The 26,635-nt window shown below is 41.5% G+C and overlaps 1 protein-coding gene, 1 long non-coding RNA gene and 1 other non-coding gene across 4 annotated transcripts in view; 1 reads left to right on the top strand and 2 right to left on the bottom strand.

The window, feature by feature from the left end:
• ITGB1 (integrin subunit beta 1) overlaps nt 1-26,635 on the top strand; it is a 141,345-nt gene that overhangs the window by 20,177 nt on the left and 94,533 nt on the right. The window contains exon 2 of the mRNA XM_038755735.1: nt 14,153-14,320. The gene's annotated coding sequence lies outside the window, so the exon portion shown is untranslated. The remainder of the gene's footprint in view (nt 1-14,152; nt 14,321-26,635) is intronic.
• On the bottom strand, nt 7,628-7,765 carry LOC119936422. The gene has a single exon (XR_005453751.1). It is a non-coding gene; the product is annotated as a small nucleolar RNA SNORA7 (small nucleolar RNA).
• LOC119936235 lies at nt 10,646-18,019 on the bottom strand. Of its 2 annotated transcripts, none has more exons than XR_005453680.1 (3): nt 17,963-18,019; nt 11,569-11,640; nt 10,646-10,811 (listed from the first exon to the last, which is right to left on the bottom strand). It is a non-coding gene; the product is annotated as an uncharacterized LOC119936235 (long non-coding RNA). The 2 variants fall into 2 exon arrangements; XR_005453679.1 differs by lacking the exon at nt 17,963-18,019 and adding an exon at nt 15,493-15,612.

Below are 26,635 nucleotides of genomic sequence, written 5' to 3' on the forward strand. Positions count from 1 at the left end.
GCACTGTGTTTGCTTTTGCCTCCCTGTTCAATGGTTTTTTCAAAGCTTCCGCTTAAAGCCTCTCTTTTCTTTATTGCATTGTGCCATCATTGCCACTATTGCTGTAGTACATCAAGTTTTCCTAAGCACAAGGGTTTTGGTCTTGCAGAAGGAGAACTCAAAAGGAAAACTTGCATTGTAGCTCAGCATGACCCTCATGCACCTAAATGTTTCTTCATATATTGCATCATGCTCTATCCAGGCAGATGCACTTTGTCAGAATGTTTGTCAATTCTTCCATCTTTTCTTTACCTTAGAAGATTGATCAAATAGGTGATTTACAGCCTAGAATCTCTCTGGCTCAGCTTCATAAAAGAAGAAAGAACAAGGCCAATTGTTTTCTTTGCTACAAATGGCATTCAAAAGTCTAGATACTCAGGAGTCCATATTGGTAGATGGGTCTCAATTGATAATATACTCCACTGTATGTTTTGTTGTCTGTTTCCCCCTTCTAGATTGTGAGCCCGTTGTTGGGTAGGGACCGTCTCTATATGTTGCCAACTTGTACTTCCCAAGCGCTTAGTACAGTGCTCTGCACACAGTAAGCGTTCAATAGATACAATTGAATGAATGAATGTATGCTGCTGGAGGGAAATCTGAATTCGAAAAAGGAAAAATGAACCAAGCCCTCCACAGTGAGTTGCTGTATGGGGCTGTAATTTCGGAAGTGAGATTTTGCTCCAGGGAGGGGAAAAAACAACCCTCAAAATATAATGCACTGTTGATAAGTTTTCTCAGTTTTGGTGACTTGTACATGCAGACTTTAATTTTCCACAGCTGTTGTGTAGTATAGCTACTGATGTATCACTGAGACTGTTTCGCTGGGGTAGTCCTGTTTACAGGGCCCCTCATGGCATAAAGCAGCACCCAGATTTTCTGTGCTCCCTACGGTGCTCTGTGAATTGTATCTCCATGCGCATTGCTGAGGGAAACAGCCCAAACATCCTGCGACCTTAGTCCAGTTTTGCTTTTTATTTTTCTTTGGTTTTTTCCTTTTTTCCATGTAATTGGTTCATCTTCCTCTTTAACCCTTTGTCTCAGCTACAGTTTCCTGTCTCATACAAAAAGGTTTTAATTATAATCTAAACCCCATTCATTTCCAACGCACCCAAAAGAAAATAGTTACTGTAACAGCTTTCAGTTGCATCAAGGATACTGCTTCTATTTTTATCTGACATGTCTTGCCGAAGCCGTTTTACGACTAATTTTTTTCCTGTTTTCCCAATTGGATGACTTAAACCCTGTTCTTGAGAGGCAGATGTTTCCAGCCCAGTTTATTGGGTTTAGAAGAATTACGGTCATTGACAGCACTGACCTTTGCTGAGAGAATCACCGGCACTTTAATTCTAATGAGCTGGCACTCAGTGGAAACTGCCCTTTTCAGCTTTATCTCTTTACCAGGAACTTGTGGTTAGGTATTAGACTTCTTGATTTAGAAGAACAATATGGGTTCATGCCCTGCTCTAAAACTGTACCTTGTTTTCGGAGCAACATGTTTTCATGATCTGGCATAATTTCAGTAGGATGAAAGGGTCAAGCAAAAGCTCCTCCCTGTTGGCTTGAAAGCTCTCCATCACCTTGCCCCTTCTTACCTCACTTCCCTTCTCTCCTTCTACATCCCGGCCTGCACAATCCGCTCCTCTGGCACTAACCTTCCCATTGTGCCTCGTTCTTACCTGTTCTGCCATTGACCTGGAATCCTGGAATGCCCTCCCTCCTCAAATCCACCAAACTAGCTCATTTCCCCCCTTCAAAGCCCTACTGAAAGCTCACCTCCTCCAGGAGGCCTTCCCCAACTAAGCCCCCCTTTTCCTCTGCTCCCCCTCCCCTCCCCATTGCCCTGACTCACTCCCTTTGCTCTATGCCCCTTCCTGCCCCACAGCACTTGTGTATATATGTACATATTTATAATTATAATTCTATTTATTTTTATTAATGATTTGTATATATCTGTAATTCTGTTTATTTTTATTAATGATTTGTATATATCTATAATTCTGTTTATAATGATGCTACTGACGCCTGTTTAATTTTTCTGATATCTCTCTTTCCCCTTCTAGACTGTGAGCCTGTTGTGGGCAGGGATTGTCTCTGTTGCTGAATTGTATTTCCCAAGCACTTAGTACAGTGTTCAGCACACGGTAAGGGCTCGATAAATACAGTTGAATGAGTGAATGGGTGGGTTTCATGAGGAACCCCAATTTCTGGGCAGTAAGGGATCGATCAATCAAGCAACGATATTTATTGAGTGCTTACTATGTGCAGGGATGTGAACTACAGATTGAAGGAAAAGGACTAAAGACAAAATAGTTCATTAGACCAAGACACCCTCATAGCCTTAATGCAGCCATGCAAATTCGAACATGTCTGTGACTCAGGGCCCCGGGGAAATCAGGCAGGTTCCAGAGGAATACCCAGAGGCAACTGAGGATGCGGGGTAAGTAACAGGGAGAGATGACAGTGAGTAAAAGGGGAACATTCAGCTTGTGGAGGACAGAGTTTCAAGCCAGCGTCCGGTGGCTCGGAGATTGGAGTAGAACAAATACCTTTAGGCAGAGAGGGTAAAGAGGTCATATCCCACCTATGGGCAGAAATAAAAACAAGTTTCTTCTGACTTCCTTTCCTCATGAAATTGTTCCCTCAGCGGGAAAGCCATGGGTAAAAGCTATTAAAAATCAGGGGGAAAGGAGCCTTGAGACTCCTCTGTTGTTTGTGCTATTGCCCTGCCCTTTTTCTTCAAAGCAAATGGCCCGATTCTGCCCTGCTTTCTGCCTTTGCTGCTGATTTTCTTTGTGACCGGGTGGGTCATATGATCTCTTTCTCCCTAGATATCATGTGTGGAATGGGGATAGTGGCAATCATCTGCTGAGCAATGGTACCTAGGCCCAGCTCCAGGCCCAGGGTTCAGCTCAGCCAGAAGTTGTTCATAGTTTTAAAACAGAAAGTGCCTAAGACTAAAGAAAGTTCCCAAAGCCAATTGAGGACAGAGTAAAGCAGTGAAATGTGAAATGTGAAATGTTCTCACCTCTGGTCCCCAATAATATTCAGTCTAGTGCTCTTAACTGCAGAGGATGTAATGTTTATTTGAGGGTAGTGAATATTCATTTGTTTTCATTTTGTGCTTAAATAAGCAACCATCATCTGCCCTCAGAATTCCTTGATCCATGTCGTGAATAATGATGAAGCGATTACATCCTGGAGGCTCTGGCAGTATCGTTTAGATCAATTGTCATTTCACATCAAACAGAGTGGAGCTGATTGTATTATGAAGTCCTTATCAGGAAAGAAAGAAAATTGAGATTGTTCATAGATTACCTTTTAACACCAAACTGTTAATATCAATAACTATTTATTGGAGATGGTACTGTTCAAGTGTATGGGTTTTACATCGACAGAGAAAATACGTCTGATTGGCATTACCTAAACACAGAACCCCCCAGAAGCCATGGTATTAAGAATGCTTGAGGAGGATTAATTTCATTCATGAATTGATCAGTATTCATTGAACCCCTGGTGAAGGGCCTGGGCTCTAATCCTGGCTCCACCATAGGTCTGCTGTGTGACCTTGGGCAGTCACTTCACTTCTCTGTGCCTCAGTTAACTCATCTGTAAAATGGGGATTGAGTGTGAGCCCCTTGTGGGATAGGGACTCTGTCCAACCAGATTAATTTGTGCTTACCCCAGTGTTTAGAACAGTGCTTGGCACATAGTAAGTGCTTGACAAGTACCATAATTATTAGTATTGTTATTACAGTTAGCACTCAGTAAATGACCTTGATAGCACAACACAGATTTCAGGATTGAAAGATTTTTAAATATTCCATTTTGAACCCCAAGTATGGATTCATATAAATTAATTTTGGACAGAACGATAAATTCACAAGCCATTCAAGTAAAAGCTACATTAGTTTTCTAAGGCCCAGTATTTCCAAGAGATTCGAGCCCATCCTGGAAAATATTTTTGTGCAAATTAGCAAAAATAGCCCCAAGAGAAGGCCCTTCAAACATAGCTTGGGATAAGACTTCAGTAAGGTATATTGTGTTCACTCTCTGTGTTCAGATTGTACACGGTAGAATTATTCTACCCAAATATAATTTCCAGTTAAATTGTGTGCTTCCCTATTTAATAACATATTTATAAGCACTCCCCCGCTTGTCTCATTTTGAAATTTTAAAGTGCTCCTAGAAATATCCAGACCACTTTATAATTCTAAAATGAGACAGACCAAGCGGGGGCGGGAGGCTCATAAATATTGTACATAAAAACCAAAAGCATCTCCTAATTACTCCTCTCTGCTTATTGCTTTGTTAACTCATTCTCTCATAAGCACGTACATTTCCCTTTGGGCCAACAGTGAAGTGAAGAGAAATTACTGAGAGCGCATTGTGGGCAGAGCATTGACACCCCCCAACCCCACCCCCTGCCCCCCAGTTACTTAGGGAATCGTGAAGGAGAAGACACTCCCCTCAAAGGTCTTCCAATCTCATGGGAGAAGCAGGATTAACACAATTATGAAGCATAAAAACGGGCACGAATTGCACCATAGGAGAACCGAACAACAATGGTTAGTGTGAGGTCAGAATACATAATCGAAATGTACAGCAATAAGTAAGGGCTGAAGTTGGTGGCTATTCTGACCCAAATGTATACCCCTCTGGAAAATATTTCATCTCTTTTGAAACCCAGAGAAATTGTCACTGGTCCTGAGGATGAAGGAAGGTGGGAAGATGGTCTTTTCTAGCAGTAACCAGGGTAGATTTGAAGGGAATGAACAGAAGAAGGAACTCGGGCAGCGGGGTCTAGTGGATAGAGCATGTGCGTGGGAGTCAGAAGGACCTGGGTTCTAATCCTGACTCTGCCACTTGTCTGCCCTGTGACCTTAGGCAAGCCACTTAAGTTTTCTATGCTTGGGGATTAAGACTGTGAGCCCTGTGTGGGTCAGGGACTGTATCCCTGAGAAGCAGTGTGGCTCAGTGGAAAGAGCATGGGCTTGGGAGTCAGGGGTCATGGGTTCAAATCCCTGCTCTGCCAATTGTTAGCTGTGTGACTTCGGGCAAGTTACTTCTCTGTGCCTCAGTTACCTCATCTGTAAAATGGGGATGAAGACTGTGAGCCCCACGTGGGACAACCTGATCACCTTATATCCTCCCCAGCACTTAGAACAGTGCTTGGCACATAGTAAGCGCTTAAGAAATACCAACATTATTATTGTTATTATTATCCAACCTCAGCGCTTAGTACAGTGCCTGGCACTTAGCAAGCACTTAAGTGCTGTAAAAAAAAGACAGTTGGGAAGCAGTCTGCTTGTACCTGTTGCTGGTGCCAGGGCACAGAGGTGGGCCCAGCCATTTCCTGGAGTGTTCCCCCCCAAACCCCGCCACTGCACCCCCAAACCAAACCTACCTCTGTAGCTTTAATCACCCTCCACGTGTACCCTTCAGGCATGTTCAGCCTCGCATGAGGCTCCACAGCCCTTCCTTGGGGCAAACTCACCTTCTCCCAGAAGAAACATGGCTCACAGGCTAACCCCACTCTCCGGACCTTTGCTGCCTCGACCCTGGGCAGCTCCACCGTAGGCAGCAGAGTCCTCAAAGGGACCTGGTTCTACCCTCCTTTTGGCAGCAAACGCCTCACAGGCAGCTTTGAGAAGTAGTGTGGCCTAGTGGAAAAAATACAGGCCTGGAAGTCAAGTGGACCTGGGTTCTAATCCTGATCCTCCACTTGTTTGCTTTTGACCTTGGGAAAGTCACTTAACTTCTCTGTGCTTAACTCATCTGTAAAATGGGGATTAAGACCGTGGATCCAATGTGGGGCAGGGATTATTTCCAATCTCATTATTTTATATCTACCCCAGGGCTTAATAGTGCCTAGCACATAGTAAGCATTTAACAAATACCATAAAATGGCCAATACAAACATTTTCAATCAATCAATCAATCGTATTTATTGAGCGCTTACTGTGTGCAGAGCACTGTACTAAGTGCTTGGGAAGTACAAGTTGGCAACATATGCAGTCCCTACCCAACAGTGGGCTCACAGTCTCAAAGGGGGAGACAGAGAACAAAACCAACCATACTAATAAAATAAATAGAATAGATATGTACAAGTAAAATAAATAAATAAATAAATGGAGTAATAAATATGTACAAACATATACATATATACAGGTGCTGTGGGGAAGGGAAGGAGGTAAGATGGGGGGGTGGAGAGGGGGACGAGGGGGAGAGAAAGGAACGGCTCAGTCTGGGAAGGCCTCCTGGAGGAGGTGAGTAAGTGTACATGATTTTCTCATTGAACATTCCCCGCCCTCTCTCTCCCACTTTGAAACTGCTCTCCACCACTATCCTAGCTTCAAAAAAGGGTCCCTATTTCTTCTCATTAAAAACTGAAACTATTGATCTTTCAAGTTCAACCCCGCTAACTAGCTCCTTCATCTTTCTTGCTCATTTTTCCTGTTAGCCTTTATCTGGTGTTTTCTAGATGACCCAGGTTAACTCCCCACCATCCATGTCTCAACCCAGTTACGGACTGCATACGGTATTTCCCTTCCCTAGAATGACCTTCCTGCACTTCTTTGAAATGTTACATTGCTCCCATCCTTCAAAGCCCTACCAAAATGCCACTGCCTCCATAAAGCCGACTCTGCTGCCCTGTTCACATTATTCACAGTTACCTCAACAGATTGACATTTATCTTGTTTTTGATACCATCTTTTGCTTTATCTAATTGTATGTTCTCTAATACCCAACTTATTGTTGCTTGACCCTCCTCCCTCTGGTGGTAAGGATCTTGTATTATGTTTCCTTTGTAGTAACCCACAATGCTTTTCACAAAGTAGGCATGAGTTACAAACCATTGATGAGGTTAATGGGGGTGATGAGCCTGGCTTGGTAGAGAGAGGAGTAAATATTGATATTATCTTAGTGGTGAGGCCCAAATTGTGCACTTCTCCCCATTCCTCCAGTAACTCCAGCGTTCGCCCATTCGCCTCATCAAGCAGAAAAGTCTCACCTTTAAGATCTTCCATCAGCTCTCTTCACCCTTAGCTGACAATTCAACCCCAATACTTCACTCCTCTGATGCCAACTTGCTCGGAATAACTCACTTTTGTACCTCTCTCCATAAACTCCTTGCTCATGCTTTCTCACCTGCCCACAAGTCCCCCTCCTTTCGTATGACAGGCTTTCGTAACTTTCAAAGCCTTACTAAAGTCACTTCTCCAAAGGCCTTTTAAGGCCTCTGTTTCGCTCCCCAACACTATCACCTTATTTTCCCTTCCCTAAGGCATCCCCAGTGCACTTAGTCTCCCACTTAAGCATTTTTACAGTCACTCACCAGCCCTCCCCTCAACACCCTCAATTTGTCTTGTCTTATGCTGTCAAGTCATCTCCAACCCATAGCGACACCAAGGACACATCTCTCCCAGAACGCCCCACCTCCACCTGCAGTCGTTCTGGTAGTGTATCCATAGAGTTTTCTTGGTAAAAATATGGAATTGGTTTACCGTTGCCTCTTTCCGTGCAGCAAACTGAGTCTCCGGCCTCGACTTTATCCCATTCTGCTGCTGCCCAGCTCAGGGGAGTCTTGACTTTTAGCAGATTGCCTTCCACTCACTAGCTACTGGCCAAGCTAGAACTGGAATGAGTATGCCTCTGCTTGATTCTCCCTCCCTTAGTCGAGACTGGCAGAGTACTGGAAACTCTCCAGGTGTGACCCTGAGAGGATAACACCCTCAATACTTATGTATATTTCCTTTTATTTTGTTACTTAACTGTGTTTGTAATTTAATTTAGATTTTTAACTCTTTGAAAAGCCAGTCAATCATATTTATTGAGGGCTTACTGCGTGCAGAGCACTGTACTTAGCACTTCGGAGAGTGCAATATAGCAGTCCAGACACATTCCCTGCGGGATTGTATGTAATGTATTATACTGTCTCAAGCACTTAGTACAATGCTCTGCACATAGCAAGCTCTTAGTAAATGCCACTGATTGTTCAGAAGGTGAAAGAAACCAAGAATAGAATCCCAAATTATTTAATGATCTCCAAGTGTGACAATCATGGCCAAAATCTTGGACTCAGTTTGCCTGGAAGAGTTCTTGCGCCTAACTTACATTGAGAATAAAGCTTCCCTGAAGGGTAAAATGGAAGAGAACCTGCTCATATAACCTGGAAGTGGTTCCTCCTGGTTAGAAAGGGAACATAAAGATCAAGATTCGAAGTGTATTCAGGTCTCATCCATTCCTGCAGGATTTTGGCCAACTTCCATTTTTCCTTACAGTTGCTGGTGGTACTGGCAAAGTATGTAGTTGGATTTGAACTCTGAGCTTGTCTGGAAGAATAAACTATCTAGAATAATACCTTCTGGAGATCAACTGCTTTCAAACAAATGCCCTGACCTAAAACCTGTCCCCTTCAAGTAAAGTTATAAAATATTTGTAGAAACTTTTTAACACACTTTTGATCTCAGCCAACTCCAAGCACATTCTATCAGTATTGTTTTAAAATGTTTCGTGGAACACACCCATTCTTCATAAGCAAACACTTTTTCTATTTTTTTCCTGGAACCTGAAGACTCCAGACAGTCTCCTAAGACGGGTAATAAAGTTATCAAGCCATATGGCTAAGTGGTTATGAGAATGCACGAATCTGTCTGTTACATTTGCTTTCGAGAATTTTCATTAATAAATAAACACATCCCATAAGTGTGTGGATAAAACATAGGTAAGGCGATTCACTTTTAAGCACTCAATACCGAGAATAATAAATGATGCAGTTGCAGGGACTTTTCCTGTAAGTTTCATGAAAGCCTCATAAATCTTCTTATCCTTGTTTTATTCATTGTGCTGGCTTTTCCTGTTAAAAGAAATCCCCCTCATACACACAAGTAATTATCCACCAGCTTTTGCCCAGAGTTCAACATCTCATGAACAGCTAGGAAAAGTCAGGCAGCGGGGCCAGAGAGAGATGAAATAAATTCTACTCCTTGGTATTTTTGCTTGTATTCACAGAAAACTGGGGAAACTTTTGAATGACAAGCAGGTTTGTCTTGTTCATCTAGGGTTCTCTCTTGTTGGAAGGAAAATGGGGTGCCTAGTAGGGACAGGGTGAATTAGTAAATGTGAATAAGGCCAAAGATAATTATGTTCTTCAAACAGTTTTTGAAATCCAGTTGTCATCACCATCAATGGTATTTGAGTGCTTAATGTGTGCAGAGAACTGTACTCAAGTCCTTGGGCAAGTACAGTGGCCCAGAGTTGGTAGACATGTTCCCTGCCCACAAGGAGCTTACAGTCTAGAGGGGAGACAGATATAAATAGCTGTAGGGCTGAGGGTGCGCTGTATTCTCTGGCTCTTCCTGCCCAGTTTGTGCCCGTAAAGCCATAATCCACCCACCCTCCAGACAGGTGCTTGTCTGCACAAGAATGTGGTTCCCTCCAGATACACAATCGCACATAAGCAGCCAAATAAACCCAGGTCTCCTGGAGCACATGCCTGGGAGTCAGCAGACAGTGGGTTCTAATCCTGGCTCCACCACTTGTCTGCCGGGTGACTTTGGGTAAGTCACTTCACTTCTCTGGGCCTCAGTTACCTCATCTGGAAAATGGGGATTGAGACTGTGAGCCCCATGTGGGACAGGGACTGTGTCCAACCCTGTTTGCTTATATCCACCCCAGTGCTTAGTATAGTGCCTGGCACATAGAAAGTGCTCAACAAATACCACATTAGTATTGTTAATAAATACCATTGATGGTTGCTGGTGGACTGGGGAGGACTCTGTACCTGCCTGGTGACCGTCTTTATATAAGGTCTTGTTTGGTCACCAATCTGTTAATACCCCAAGAGGTAGTCATATTGAGTGGGACAGAAGGCTTTCTGCTACCCAAGCCACATACTGCCTTGAGGTGACTGCTTTTCATGCGTGTGGTCTTTCTCTGGCCTTGGTAGACCTATACGGCTTTAAATTGTGGCCAGGATTTGTTTGTGCTTTCTTTAGAAGCCGTTTTGAAAACCTTTAAAGGGAAAGGGAATATCTAGTAATGAGTATTTGGGAGTTTAATTTTAAGGCATAAACAGAATTTGTGCCAGGTTTTAAACAATCCAGTGCCCCTTTATTTTAGTAATCCTGTTGTGGTTTACAAAATATGCTTTCATTTGCTAAAGGAAAGTAGTCTTTAGAGTGTTTGAATTGAGAATTTTTTTTCCCAGTCCTCTTGCCTAAAAATAAGGAAAGAGACTTGGGGCCTACTTCAGTAGTCATGTTTATTCAATAGATACACATGATTTCCTCATAAATATAGAACTAAGTTGCCCTTCAGTCGCATTTTTCAAAGCACACTTGGTAGTTTAGTCAGTCAGCAGGCCCAGGGGTTTTTCCCAGTACCTTAGCTGAGCTAGAAAGAAGGACACCTCTGTGGGGTGCTCCCCTTTGCTTAATCTCATTTCCAGATGCCAAGCTAGCAGAATAAGCACAGAATAAAAACCACTCTGAGGTATATCTAATTCACAAGATAAACATAAGCTACTGCAAAGAAGTATGGGATCATTACCATGGAGAAAAGAAAATAAAAACATGGATTTGTCTGAACAGGAGGAGAAACTGCAACCAGGAAAATAACTGAATTTTATTGAGACAGAAATAGGTGTTGAATGGTTTTTGAATATATCATCGCATGATTGAAATGACCATACCAAGTATTGATTCACACATTTTCATTTCTGAACAAGATTGGGCAGTTTGTAGTCAGTAAAACATCCTGCATATGGTCCTCTGGAAATAGATTTAAAAAAAAAACATTTATTTTAGTTTGTTGTGGAGATATTGTAATCATATTTCTTTGACATTTCTAAAGTTTGTTAATCATTCTTTATTAATCCTGGCTCCACTGCTTGTCTTTGGGTGACTTTGGCGAAGGCATCAAACTTCTCTGTGCCTCATACTTCATCTGTAAAATGAGGATTAAAACTGTGAGCCCCACATGGGACATGGACTATGTGCAATCCAATTTGCTTGTATCCACACCAGCACTTAGTACAGTGCCTGGCACATTGTAAGCGCTTAAATACCCACCATTATGTGCTGGAATGGATATGCCATATGTGTTTAATTAAAAAGGAAACAAAAGTATTCCTGTGTTGAGTCCAGTCTTCCTGTGGGCTTGAAACAATGCCAGAAGGAATCTGCCCGAAGTCCATTGCTTTCCCTGAGGGAAATTCCCTGAGGGACGGAGGCACCTATTTTCACGTGATGGACTACTGTATTGACTGCTATACTGTGCTATAGGAGTTTGGTCAGTTGGGGTGAATCAACTGTATGTTGCCAACTTGTACTTCCCAAGCACTTAGTACAGTGCTCTGCACACAGTGCTCAATAAATACGATTGATGATGATGATGAAGTCACTTTTAACAAGACTTGCTGCTTGCCACCGCCAGGAAGTCTGGAGCCCCACTATAAGGAGTGCTGTCCCTGGAGCCAGAAGAGCTTTATTTTCAGGACCATATCTATGAATAGGTGGGAATTCTCACCCTGGCATTCCACAGTGTGGCACATCCTCTCAAATTTGTCTTAAATTGGTCATTCATCTCTTAGGGCCAATCCTAAAAAAAGAAATAACTTTTTGGAATGCTGCTGCAGACAAATTCAGCTGCTAATAATTAATAGAAGAGCTTTATCAGTAGAAAACGTCAGGCAGAATGGGCATACAATCGTGAGATTATCACCATTCTAGATAAATTTATAAACAAATGTAATTATCATTTCATTCATAAACCACAGTAGAGTAACCTTCATTATTAGATGGTATGTTTGATTAATGAGCAAAGGATCATGTTACTCAATTCATACATCTTACTCTGTATTCATGGATGAAGTATGAGAAATTCTCTCAAAAATACACTTATGCATTCTCACTATTGGGCAGCGGCATCTTCGAAACAGAGGTCAACTCTGCTCCAGCATATAATCACACTTTAGTTGTATCAGTCTTGAATAAAAGCTCACCATCACTGGTGTCTCTTCTCTGGAATATCACACCTTAGTGTTGTAATTGTTGTTTTTTTAATTGCATTTGTTAAGCACTTACTATTTGCCAGGCTACGAAGCACTGGGATGGATACAAGTTAATCAGGTTGGACCAATCCCTATTCCACACAGGGCACACAGTCTTAATCCCCATTCTACTGATGAGGGAACCGAGGCACAGAGAAGTTAAGTGACTTACCAAAGTCACACAGCAGACAAGTGGTTGAGCCAAAATTAGAACCCATTTCCTTCTCCCAGGCCAGTGCTGTAGCCATTAGGCCATCACACAGTCTCCTCCCCCCCACCCCACTTACTCAAACTCACACTCTTGAATAAAAGCTCACCATCACTGGATTTTTCTTAGAACACCTGCCATATACATTCTTAACTCCTATTTTATTTTCTGCCTTCATCTTTCCGGTACGGAAGCACAAATATAATCTCTATTGGGGCAAGTCACTTACTTTTTCTGTGCCTCAGTTACCTTTTCTGTAAACTGTGACTGTGAGGACGAACAGGGATAGGAACTGTCCAACCTGATTAGCTTTTATCCACCCCAACATTTAGTACATTGCCTGGGACTTAGTAAGGGCTTAACATTTATGACCTTTGAGAACATGATTTCTGTAAAGTGAAGGGGACGGAAGCCAGATTGGAGGAGGTCAAGGAGAGAACTGGAGAATAATCTGAGATAATGGGTGTAGACAACTCACTCAAGGATATTGGAGAGAAATAGTAGGAAGGAGATGGGATGGTAGCTGGAGGGAGCTATGGGGTCAAGGAAGGTTTTATTTTAACTGGGGGAGACATGAGCGTACTTGAAAGCAGTGGGGAAGAAACCATTGGGGAGCAAACAGTTGAAGATGGTGGTCAGGGAGGGAAGAACGGAGGGGGCAAGTGTTTTGATAAGGTGAGAAGGGATGGGGTCAGATGTGCAGAAGGAGAGGGTGGATTTTGTAGAGTGCTTGAAACATAGTAAATGCTTAAATACCACAATTATTATTATTTATATCTCCCCTTGATTTTTCACTTCATTCATTCAGTTGTATTTATTGAATGCTTACTGTGTGCAGAGCACTGTACTAAGCGCTTGGGAAGTACAAATCGGCAATATGTAGAGACGGTCCCTACCCAACAACGGGCTCTCTTGTCCTCCACTGTTACTTGAGCAAATCATGCTGCATGTCAACTCAGCACTTGGAGCAGTAGGTTACAGTGAGTGCTTCATAAATGTGAGTTGATAACAGTGAGAGTGACTGCCTAGAAAAGGCATTCCCTACAGTGCCTGGTGCTCAACATAAACCACCATTGCTAAACTGTTCTGAGAATATGCTGCCTTGGAGATTTGAATGTTTTCAGAGTGTGCTTAACGTATACCATCATTGCTAAACTGTTCTGAGAATATGCTGCCACCTTGGAGATTTGAATGTTTTCAGAGTGTGTTTCAATCTTACTGAAAGCCCTCCCTAAGCATGGAAAAGCTCGGAACCTTTGTCTAACTACCCTGATCTCTTACCACAGTGCGCAGTAATTCAGGTGAAAGAGCAAAAAAGAAAGTAGGGTGGTTTGTGTGTAGTTTCAACCAAAGAAATAAGGGAAACAGATGGTATAGCTGCTGACCAAGCTTTAATTCCTTAAAGACAGCAAGGTTGTATCTGGCCTTATCCTTTGTATATTTAGTATAACTGTGCTGTGGTAGCCGAGGCCACATTCCCTGTGAGAATCCCTCCAGCATTTAGAGTGCAGTGATTTATGAGGTGAAATAGTCTTTTTCTAGCTTGGCTTATTCCAGTAACCATACCATTAGGCAATCTTTTGTAGATATTGTTTTGTTAATGTGATTTAAAGGAGGAAAAGCTGATTGTAGTAGAGCTGGTGGGCTACTACGAGTAAAATACTTATTTTAAGGAATATATTGACGCACAAATTAAAGCAGGCTACACATTTGAAGCCTGATTTCTAGTGGCAGTCTATTTAGGATATTGACTAAAGTCCTTTCATGCAGAAAACATTTTTCTTGTCAGTTCAGATACACTGGCTTTCATAATAAGCCAATTTGATTTCCTTTTTTAACCTTTGTTTGATTAGGGAATCACAGACATTTGCATTAAAATTCAAGAGAGCTGAAGACTACCACATCGATCTCAACTTCCTCGTGGCCCTCTTGTACTCACAGAAAGATGATTTAGAGAATGTCAAGAGTCTTGGAATGATTCTAACGAGGGAGAGAGAAAATCACTTCAGACTTCCAAACTGGTAAGAGCTTGTTTGACAGAAAGGGCAATTGTATTTTGTAGATTTGTTTTTTAAAAAATCAACTTCAATAAGTTTCATTTTGTTCACTGGCTAATTTGTTAAAAATATTTATGCAGTGAATTACTGTTAAGGCCCACACTAGCTGAACCAGGTCATTGGTAATAGCACCTTATAAGTTTAGATAAATTACTAAAGAGGATGAAAGGCAATCAAGAAAATCCAAGCATCTCTCCTTATAATTTTTGTAAAGTTTTAAGACTTTGTTCATAGTTATATTTAATATATGTTCACTTGAGATTATGATTGTTTTCATATATTTTGAACTGATTTTTGTTTGCCCAGAGGCCCGATAGGAAAATACAAGTCATCACAAAGACTTGGTGAATGTCTTCATTCAAAAACATTCAACTCATTCAGTAGCATTTCATTTACTCAACAGAATTTAGTGAATGCCTACTTTGTGCAGAGCACTGTATTGTCAATCAATCAATCGTATTTATTGAGCGCTTACTATGTGCAGAGCACTGTACTAAGCGCTTGGGAAGTACAAACTGGCAACACATAGAGACAGTCCCTACCCAACAGTGGGCTCACAGTCTAAAAGGTGCTTATTATTATTAGGTATTAGGTGCTTGGGTGAACAGCAGCAAAATTAAAGAATGGTCCCTGTTCTCAAGGAGCATGCAGTCCAATGTGGAGTATAAAATCTGGTATCTTAATAGATCACTTATAACTCAGTCTTCTTATACATGTGGAAGACCGCATACTGTAATAATAATAATAATGGTATTTGTTAAGCACTTACTATTTGCTGAGCACTGTACGAAGCGCTGGGGTCGATACAAGCAGATCCCCTGTGGGGCTCACACTCTCAATCCCCATTTTCCAGATGAGGTAATTGAGAGGCCCAGAGAAGTGAAGTGACTTGCCCCAAGTCACACAGCAGATAAGCAGCAGAGGCAGGATTAGAATCCATGACCTTCCGACTCCCAGCCCCATGCTGTATCCACTACATTATGCTGTTTCTCACAGCAGGCTGCTTCTCTGTACACCCATACTGGTCGGGGATCGCGTCTCCCAACTCTGTTGCGGTTTCCCCAGCACCATGTAGAGTGCTCTGCAAGCAGTAAGCACTCAAATACCATTTACTGATGTAATTAATCGCGCCTCACCCTGTATGCCATCATCCTGGAATGAGCTCGGTGTTCATTGTTAGTCTCCCACGATGTGGCAGATGCCCAGTGTTGGTCTTTTCCTAGAGGTCCCCGTTAATGGAGCTCCCACTGATTTACAAGGGACTTCCAGGAATTGTTAAGAGCCAGGCAGAGGAATTCACTGAATCTCATATTCTTGGAAGGAAGGAAGGAAGGGGAGGAATGATATTATCCCATTCGAACAAATAAGAAAAACGAAGACATGAAAAAAAAAATTCACCCAAGAAGTTAGAGGCAAATGATCAATCAATCAATCATATTTATTGAGCACTTACTGTGTGCACAGCACTGTACTAAGCGCTTGGGAAGTACAAGTTGGCAACATATAGAGACAGTCCCTACTGAACAGTGGGCTCACAGTCTAGAAGGGGGAGACAGAGAACAAAACCAAACATATTAACAAAATAAAATAAATAGAATTGATATGTACAAGTAAAATAAATAAATAAATAGAGTAATAAATATGTACAAACATATATACAGGTGCTGTGGGGAAGGGAAGGAGGTAAGATGGGGGGATGGAGAGGGGGACAAGGGGGAGAGGAAGGAGGGGGCTCAGTTTGGGAAGGCCTCTTATTAATTATTATTATTATTATTAAATGATCTTATTTCGAAGTATTAATTAGACTAAAGATGATTGATTTTGATATTATCTTTCTTCTGCGGAACTGATTCATCTAGATGTATTTTTCCTTTATTGTACCATGACCTGATACTGTATATTTAATTTGAAGGGGCAGTTAAGTGAAAGGGTGTGCGGGACAGAAACATTTTTTCCCGATATTTTACACAAATAACCAAGCAATTGGTGGAAAAATTCAATAAATAAAACACATTCCAAGTGACAAGAATTTCAGAAAAGTTTCTAAAACTGAGAGGTTGCTGGGTATCCAAGGCGAGTCGTAAGAAATAGAGAATACATAAACTGTGGCAGAATAATTTTCCACAGAATATTTACTTATTTCACATATGGGGAAACCATTCAATATCATTTAAACTCCTTGCCCCATATAAAATCTCTTCTATGTTTCTCTTTATACTGTAGTAAAGCCTATATCAGATAATATAAAAGGCATTTGAAAGCTAATATATCTATGAAATGTTACAGCATTTGTACTCGAGACATTGATTTGAACCATAATTCACAAAGTATATTTTACTAAGCTTCTATCCACATTGCTCATCCAGTCTTATAGCAGAGCAAACAAACCTAGCGCCTGGGAAATCAATCAGAATCTTCCCTGTTACAGGGTAGGAATCCAGACATACATCTTTTTTCTGCTGTCCTCCAAAGCCACTTAGCATAGTTCTTGTCTTATCACATTTTATTAGCATTTTATTGGTATATTTATCAGAATCACTCCAAGATGTCTAAAAAGAGAGGGTTTGTGGTATATTAGCATGGGTCCATAAAAGGCCCACTTTTGCATGCTTTCTGTTTCCCCTTTGGCCTCTAGATTTGGGGTATATTTCATGCTTCCATTTCTGCTGTCGCCTCGTGCTCAAAGCCAATTGCAGTTGTTATACATGCCTAATATTATGGGAAAGGGCAAAAAGCCATCGTAGCATAGTGCTCAACTTCACCTCATCTCAAATGCAGTTACTAAATACATTTACTCTGAGCTGACTTCTGCAGCTTTTAATATTCAATGTTCAACACTCCGGCCAGCCAGTAGACTTAGAGAAATTGAAGGCGAAGGTCTCATCACTGAAAGAATAGATTTGTTTTAAAGATGTCTTGTAGATATAATACATGCATGGCTACAGTAGGTGATTTTTTTTTTTTGGGGGGGGGGGGGATCTTGTCTTTCCTATGCCCCTCAACTCTCCACTTGCCCAGAATTAGACCCTTCCATCTCCATCCTACCAATCCCAAATGGATGAATTCGCTGTTACGTCTTGCAGTTGGAGAGGATGCCTATGTGTCTTGATGACATCATTCATTTATAGCTTTGTGATATCATTCATTATGCATTGCTATGCCAAGCAGCGTGGCTTAGTGGAAAGAGCACTGGCTTGGGAGTCAGAGGTTGTGGGTTCTAATCCGGGCTCCACCTCTTGTCAGTTGTGTGACTTTGGGCAAGTCACTTAACTTCTCTGTGTCTCAGTTACCTCATCTGTAAAATGGGGACTTAGACTGTGGACTCCACATGGGACAACCTCATTACCTTGTATCTATCCCAGCACTTAGAACAGTGCTCAGCACATAGTAAGCGGTTAACAAATACCATTGTTATTATTATTATTAATAGTAGTAGTATTATTATTAATAATGCACACACAAGCACAAGTTCTCTTTTGACATCACTGTTGTTTTTTTCCAGGATCTTTAGTGTAACTTGTTTCCATTGCCTACTCTCCCTCCCTCTGAAGGCTAGGGACTGCGTCTGAATCAACAGTTCACAGCATTTAGTATAGTGCTACATACATTGAGGTGTCTAGTAAATTGATCCATCATTCATTGAGGTGTCTGTAAAAACATGCTTTGCCTATGCTGTGTCAACCAGACATACTTGCTGATATGTGCTGCTTTTTGTGACATCATTCCTTAATACCTTTGAGGCACTGTGCTGTTGCCATGACAACCATACAGAACCACAAGCACTTTCTAAGATCTGTTATATCAAAATGTATTCAAAGAAGTGTGTGTGTGTGGTGTGCGTGTGTGTGTGTGTATATATGTGTGTGTTTTGGGGCAGGGGGGAAGGTTGTATAACTAAAATGGTTACTAAAGTGTTATCCAACAGACATTTGAAACACAGAGCATGATGAAGTGTGATTACAAGACAATCCATCAGTAGTATTTACTGGATGCAGAGCCATCTCAGGACATTCATTATTTACATATTCTCCACCTTTTTGATCTAAAGAAAAATAATCAAATTTTAAAGAGCTTTCTGCAGGGATTTGTTTTAGCTCTAAAAATATTCTTCAAGCATACTTTATAGCAGCAAAAATGCTTCAGAAATTTGGAGCAAAGATGCAGAATCAGATTGTCTCCTTCTGGCTTACGGTAATGTTTGAAGGATCATGAAGTTTGGCAGGGTGAGAATTCAAAACACTGCTCACTCTTCCTCTCAACGTCTTCATTAGTTTTCTCTGTTTCAGGTCATTCCATTTTCCAGACTAGTACTCTTTCCATTTTTCTCTTTACCATTCTTAATTTTCCTTGAAAAGGCCAAGGTGATTCTAATAGGCAAAAGGAAAGACTGTGAGTCAAGGGCCAGTAATGTAGGAGTATCAGAAATGGAAAGAGCCATTTGCGAGAATGTCAAAGACTGTATGCCGTTTGGGAGAAAAAATGCTGTACTTCACAATGTTATTTTACCTAGGGTTGATCTTTTCGATTTGTAGTTTTACAAATACTCTAGTTTTACTTGGCTGCCCTAATACATTTCAATCTAAAAAGGTCCATTTTAATCTCCTCTACCCCCAAAAGCAAACTGGCTATCAAGGCCCCAAATTTTAAGACAAACTGGCAAGGGATAAGTTATACGGTTGTTAGCTTTTTCCACGGATGTTAAATTCCACCCAGTTGGAGTCAGCAAATCTTATGGAATGGTTTTACCAGATGATGTGACGGGTTGCCTGGAAAATTACATGTACACTGAGATTTTACTATAAAAATTTTTGCCTACCCCCTATTACTGTGGAATTTAAGGTGAAACTGTCTTCTCAATCAATAGATCAATCATATTTATTGAGAGCTTACTGTGTGCAGAGCACTGTACTAAGCGCTTGGTACAATATTACAGGGTTGGTAGACACATATGCTGCCTACAAGGAGCTAATAATAATAATGGTATTTGTTAAGTGCTTGCTATGTGCCAAGCACTGTTCTAAGCACTGAGCATTGTTCTATAGTATAGAAAGGGAGAGAGATATTAATATAAATACATAAATTATGGATGTGTACATAAGTGTCGTAGGGCTGAGGGTGTGGTGACTAAAAAGTGGTAATCTAAGTGCAAGGATGATGCAGAAGGGAGTGGGAGAAGAGGAAATGAGGGCTTAGTCAGGGAAGACCTCTTGTAGGAGGTGTGCTTTTAATAAGGCTTTGAAGGTGGGGAGAGTGATCGTCTATCGGATATAAAGAGGAAGGCAAGAGGTCAGCAGCAAGCTAGAGAAGATCGAGGTACAGCGAGAAGGGATTAGGGGAGTGAAATGTGTGGGCTGGGTTGTAGTAAGAAATCAGAGAGGTAAGATGGGAGAGGGAAAAGTGATTGAGCGCTTTAAAGCCAATGGCAAGGAGTGTCTGCTTGTGGGAAGGTGAATGGGCAACTACTTCAGATCGTGAGGAATGGGGAACCATAGACTGAATGGTTTTGTAGAAAAGTGATCCAGGCAACAGAGTGAAGTGGGGAGACAGGAGGCAGGGAGGTCAGCAAGGAGGCTGATACAATAGTCAAGGCAGGATGGAATAAGTGGTAGCAGTTTGGATGGAGAATGAAGGGCATACTTTAGCAAGGTTGTGAAGATTGAACCAACAGGATCTGGTAAAAGATTAAATATGTGGGTTAAATGAGAGAGATGGATCGAGGCTAACACCAAAGTTATGGGCTTGGTAAACAGGGAGGGTGGTGGTATTGTCTACAGTGATGGGAAAGTTAGGGGGAGGACAGGGTATGGGTGGGAAGATGAGGGGTTCTGTTTTGGACATGTTAAGTTGGAGGTGTCAACAGATCATCCAAAGTAGAGACGTCCTGAGCGGAGGAAGAAATACAAGACTGCAAAGGATGAAGGAGATCAGGGCTGGAGATGTAGATTTGGGAATCATCCACATATGGGAATCGTCCATATAAAAATGGGTGTACAAACAAGATGGCACAAGGTGCTGTCTGTAAACGTAGTACCCGATCACATGTAAGTTAGGTTTTGAGGCTGTCACTCCCGCCCTGTTTTATATATAACTGACAGTATAATTGTTATTTCTCCATGTATTTTGGTCCTTTCCATCCTTTCAGGCTTTTCAGTTCAGAATTGCCTCCTTTATTTTTTCTTTTTTTAAAGATCTTTTGCGGAGAGGTCATTTTTGAAGTTTGAAGGATTGAGAGATAGACTTTTGTCATAAAACAAATCAAAGTTAGTAGGAGTCAATCTATCAAAATTCAAATGAAGGTAAAATGGGTGCTGTAGGCTGTCAGTTTTGTGGAATTACATGCTTGCTGGCTTTTGCTATTTAATTTCACAGGATCAACCTTGTATCACTCACCTTGTGCAGAAATTTAGGGAGAACAATAGGCAATCTTTGCGGTAAGTGAAGAAGAACTTGCAGCTTGAGGAAAAAATGGATAGAAGGACAAATTATAGGGTTGACTATTCAGTCATCAGAATAGAAACATGTCTGTGAATCAGTGTATGGGGATATTTAATAAGACAGGAAAAGTCATTTTAACACCTGTTTCCTGTGCAATTGAATGCACTAATGTCAATCACTCAAAACCTAGATTCACCCTCCAAGCAGAAAATGATCTCATCTGCTTTCCCTTTGGATGTGGAGGAGCGGAACGGGACCTATTTTTAACAGTGTTGGCAAGGGAGGAGAGTTAGCCCAATGCTTTCAGTTGGAAAAAATGCCTCAAAATACATGAGAAACTATGGGAGTACATCCAGAGGAGAATATGTGTGTGTGTGTGTGTGTGTGTGCGTGTGTTTGAATGCACATGGAGTCAGGTTTATTGGGCTAGGTAAGTAGGGAGGAAAATATTTAAATCTTGATGAAAAGGTTAACTAATATTTATTTTAAACATTACTAAAATCAGTTCTGTAAATGTCAAGATTACAAGAAATAGACTTGGCTAGTGCTTTTTATTACAGTCCATTTTTCTGTTGGGAAAAAATTATTTTGAACTTTGCCTGTTTTGACTTTGGTCAGATAGAAATCCAGGCTCATTTGTTGTGTTAGAAGTATTGGCTTTGAGTGTGTAAAAAATCAGCTGACGTAAGTCAGTGGCATTAGTAAGTTCCTATATAGGAAAACAGTAAATGCAGAAATGTAATATTTTTGCAAAAATGGAGAAACAAATATTTTTACCCAGTGAACTGGGATTTCACAAACGTGTGTCTTTTTACAAACTCCAGCAAATCTCCAAAGTATAACATTTCCATAATGTGTTGCAGTATTTAATGAGAGACAATCGTGATTCATTTGTGTCTTTGTGGAAATACCAGCTCCACTCTAGGGAGGAAACCCAGAGCCAGAAGGGAGAACACGAAACTACAGTATGTCGTGTGGGGCCTTCGAAACTGTCCCTTTGTGCATCTAGGGCAAATTTCTCAGAAGGACAGGACCATATCCCCAAATCAGCCTCACCACTTGGCACATCCCCGGGAAATCTTAGTGTTTACTTTCTGGAAAGTATCTTGAGCAGATTCAGCTTTCCTTTACACTTAGTGAGTGTCTACTTTCATGCATCCTTGATATGCTTCCTTTCATTTTAAGGTCTCTTCATCCGTAGGATAATATTGGAATGTGAAGTTGAGATTCTTAGGGCTTGGACTGTTAAGCACCTGTGCCCTTTATAAATGCTTTTGCCATTAGTGAGGCATAAGGACTGCTGCTTTTGCCATCTGCTTTGATTGTGTATTTGCTTAAAGGAAAAGATTGAGAGCAAATAGAATAGGTTTATTGCTCATCTGGGGACCTCAGGTCTCTTTAGAGAATCAGGGAACCAGATGTGCATGGGATTGGTTTGGATTTATCTTTTTACACACCCGAAACCCTCAGTGAAGTGAAATGAATATAGAAAGTGGAGAATGGATGATTCTCCCTCCAAGAGGGTGCACTCTCCCAGAGATCTTTACTCCATGTTGTCTGGGAGTAACAGAACGGATGGAAAATGAGTCCAGCTTCCCAGTCTCTCTTGGACTAAGCATTAAAGGGATCAGGCCTGTGGAGTGGAAAGGGTACTGGACGGAGAATCAGGAGACCTGAGTTCTAACTCCGGCTCCACCACTTGCCTGCCGTGTGACCTGGGGCAAGTCACTTCACTTCTCTGGGCCTCAATGACCTCATCTGCAAATTGGAGATTGAGACTGTGGGCCCCACGTGGGACGGGGGCTGTGACCAATCCAATTTGCTTGCGTTCACCCCAGCGCTTAGTACAGTGCCTGGCACATAGTAAATGCTTAACAAATATCACGATTATTATTTTTATTATTAAGTGGTGAAGCCAGGATGTGAACTCAGATGCCCCGATTCTTTGGACTGCACTCTTTCCACTAGGCCATGCTGCTTATACACCAACAAGGTTATGGCTTGCTCTGGTTCTGTATTTAAGTTTATTGATATGAGTATGCGAGTGTTTTTGTGTGTGTTGTCTTACGATACCAACTTGTTAAGGGCAAGTACTTCCTCAGAAAACGAGTTGACCTTTGCTAAGCACACGGCACACTTAAGACCTTGAAGAAATTGTAATACCTAGCCAAAGGCAAACCTGTCAATTGTTCCAGTGTTGGTGGCGAGGGGGGGCATTAAAAGGAAGAGACAGGAAAAAAGGGAGATCTTGATTTGGAATTCTTTGTGGTAAGGGGTACAGCGCATGTGACTTTAATCAGTGTTTTGCAGGATGTTGGGATTTTAACTAGATCTGGATTTCATTTGCACTGCACACTTAGGCTGCTATCAGCAAATGCAAATCCTAAAAGATTGCCTGGCCTAGGTCAAGTTTAAGATTCGAGACTTTGAATCCCTTTTTCTAAATGAGGAGTTTTAATGTTCTCCAGGTCAGGATAAAGGTCTTCCACTATATTTAATTAAAGCAAAAGGAAGAGAAATAGAGCTTAGTTGGTAAAAACAGAGGCCTTTTGTGTGATTAGCTCTTAAGGGGGTCAAATTATTCCCCAAATTGCACGTGGTGGAAAAATAAATGTTCCTAATAGTTCTGCCACTAAGCTTCATTTTCTCACAAGTTTCTGAAACCATGGGCACCAGTGTAATATATCGTTTCTTGAATGAACTAATGTCATCATATTGAATTTTTAATAAGGGCTTTAATGGGACTTACATTTTGCTCTTCTGTAAAAATTTTAGTCAGGGAGAATGTTGAGAAGTTGAATAGGGTGCCATAGCTAATTATCAGTGTAAGTGCATTTTAATTCATGTTTCTTTATAGTCTATCTAAAAATACAGTGACTCTGGTCTAGTCTTTCCCAACCAGATATAGTGTTTGAAAGTTATGCAGTGGGATAGATATGTGTATAATTTAAATCTACATTTAATACACCTTGCTTTGAATCAGTTAATTGATTGTATTTATTGAGGGCTTACTGAGTGTAGAGCACTGTACCTAGATCTTGGGAAATTACAATATGACAAGATTGGTAGACAAGTTCTGTGCCCACAAGGAGCTTACAGTCTCTTACATACTTTCACCCCCCAGCCGCATAACTCTAAAAGGGGATGGATAGTTTATCTCATATCAGAGGCCAATTCGTCTCTTTCCAGCACTGTCACGGTGAGCTGTTTTGTGTAAAGTCTGTCCAACACCAATTCTAATGGAAGGTGTTAGAGCTTGGATCGGAGGCCAGGGGAGACAGGAGTCCTTCCTGACATTCAGAAACCAGTCTGTCGGACTATTTTGGAATGTTGTTTACGAGCATTGGAGGAGGGCTTTTTCTAGGTCCTAGAGGCTGTTTTGCAGAAGCAATGTGGAACTAATTCTCACAGCCAGGGCATAGCAAGGAGGGAAGGGGTGATAAAACTGCATAATAAAAAATTGGGGAGAATGCAGTTAAAAATAAAGATGACCCCAGGGAAGGGCACAGGCTATTAAGATTTAAAATGCATCCCCAAGGAAAACTCAGGAAGGCCCATGGCAAGGTGTTTGCCCTGAGGTACAGGCTCTGATGAACTTCACCCCAGGCTCTGTATTGCCCAAGGTAAGATAATCAAACAAGTGGATTTTGGAGCAAATTAAACCAAAGTGGTCTTTGGAAGGCCAAGTGACTCAACTTAGATTCGCATATTTTGGACACATAATCAGAAGGACTAATTCTCTGGAGAAGACACTAATGCTAGGAAAAAAGTCCAGGGAAAACGTGGAAGAAGCAGACCAGCAGCTAGATGGATAGAGACCATAACAACGATAACGGAAGAACCATTAGAAAGGTTGCAGAATATGGTAGAGGACAGGACGATCTGGAGAAGGTATATCCATGGAATCGCTATGAATCAGAAATGACTCGACAGCACTTAATAATAAAATAAAATCTAGTCTGCCCTATTCCCAAAGGCTAATATCCAGACTTCCAATAAAGGTCCCAGACTGCAAGATTTGGAAGGAATCCATCTTGACAAGCAGATGATGGATGTCCGTGGATTGTGGCCCTAATAAATCTCTGTACCCAGACTATGGCCTTAATGGCGTTCCATGGGCATGAACTTACGGCATGGGTGTCCAAAATTAGCCTCTACTGGACCACATGCCCGGAATTCTCTATGTGTGTTGGCTGCATGAATATTTTAGTGCTAACATAATGGGGTGAAGTATTGTCAGTTAACTATTCAAAATATGACTTTTCTAGCAGTAATAAAAAGTTTATGAAATTGTTTAATCAACTTTAAGACAAAAGTGAACATTACAAGCCACTGAACAATTGCTTTTTTTATCAAGCCAATGAGAATACCGGTGTTTAACAATCTGAACTATTCTGGAGAACTGTGGGATGCATTCAGTCAGGGAACTAGGCCTTCAGGTTTCAGTGCTGATGCACTACAGTATTTGAGGTCATGATGTAATTGTAGTAGAATTAAACTTGAATGGCTCAAAGTTATGTAATTAATTATATTCAGCTTCAATTAGTTTCTAATTGATTTAAGCCTGACAGCGTGACAGTTGGCTGCCATCGGTTACAAGTCAAACAGTTAGTTAGGCCTTAGTGGCACAGCCATTTGAGAGGGCTAGCTAATGAGGTAAAAACTTTTTTGCTACAAATTTCTGGCAGGTGACACCCACAGTCAAGGGAGTCACATGTTAGTTATTCCTGGATTGTGACCTTAATGAATATCCCCTGGTATTCTTCTTTAGATAGATAAGGGACAAGCTTGCAGTCTTTTTGATCTTTCTCCAGTCTTAATCTTTCTCCTTCTCTGCAGTCTTGAATTTCCTTCTGCCTTCAGAACATCTCTACTTGGATTTTCCTCCGACACCTCAAACTTAACATGTCCATCCCAACCCTGCACTCTGCCTGACTTTCCCATCACTGTAGACAGCGTCACTATCCTCCCTGTCTCACAAACCTGTAACCGTGGCATTATCCGTGATTCATCTCTCTCATTCAACCCACATGTTCAATCCATCACCAGATCCTATTGGTTCAACCTTCACAACATCGCTAAAATCCTCCCTCTCCTCCCCATCCAAACATTACTGTGCTGATCCTTGACTACTACATTAGCCTCCTTGCTGACTTCCCTGCCTGCTGTCTCTCCCCAATCCTGTCCATACTTTACTCTGTTACCCAGATCATTTATCTATCCGTCCATTCAGTCCGTATTTCCCCACTCCACAAGAGCCTTCACTGGTGGCCTGTCTACCTCTGGATCGAGCAGAAACGTGTTACCATTGGTTTTAAAGCATTCAGTCACCTTATCCCCTCCTAACTTACCTCCCTAGTTTCCTATTACAATCCAGCACAGTCACTTCACTCCCCTAATGCCAACCTACTCACTGTACCTCCGTCTCATCTATCTTACTGCCGACCCCTCCCCTAGATCCTGCCTCTGGTCTGGAACTCTCTCCTCCTTCATATTCGACAGAGCATGACTCTCCCCATCTTCAGACCCTTATTAAAATCACCTCTCCTTCAAAAAGCCATCCCTAACTAAGCCCTCATATACTCTACTACCTCTCAGCAAAGCCTTGGTACTTGGTTTTGTACCCGCTCTCAACCCTTCAGCTCTTATGTACTTATCCATAATTTATGTAAGTGCCTTTCTCCCTCTCTTTGACTATAAGCTTCTTGTGAACAGGGAACATGTTTACTGCCCATCATATTGTACTCTCCCATGTACTCTGTTCTGCATGGAGTACATGCTCAGTAAGTACTGTTGGTTAATTCGATCCTTTTAAGTATGCTCTTGTTCTGTGGTCCTCAAACT

This window comes from Tachyglossus aculeatus, chromosome 13 (genome assembly GCF_015852505.1).
Source record: "Tachyglossus aculeatus isolate mTacAcu1 chromosome 13, mTacAcu1.pri, whole genome shotgun sequence".
In the NCBI taxonomy this organism is placed as follows: Eukaryota; Metazoa; Chordata; class Mammalia; order Monotremata; family Tachyglossidae; genus Tachyglossus; species Tachyglossus aculeatus.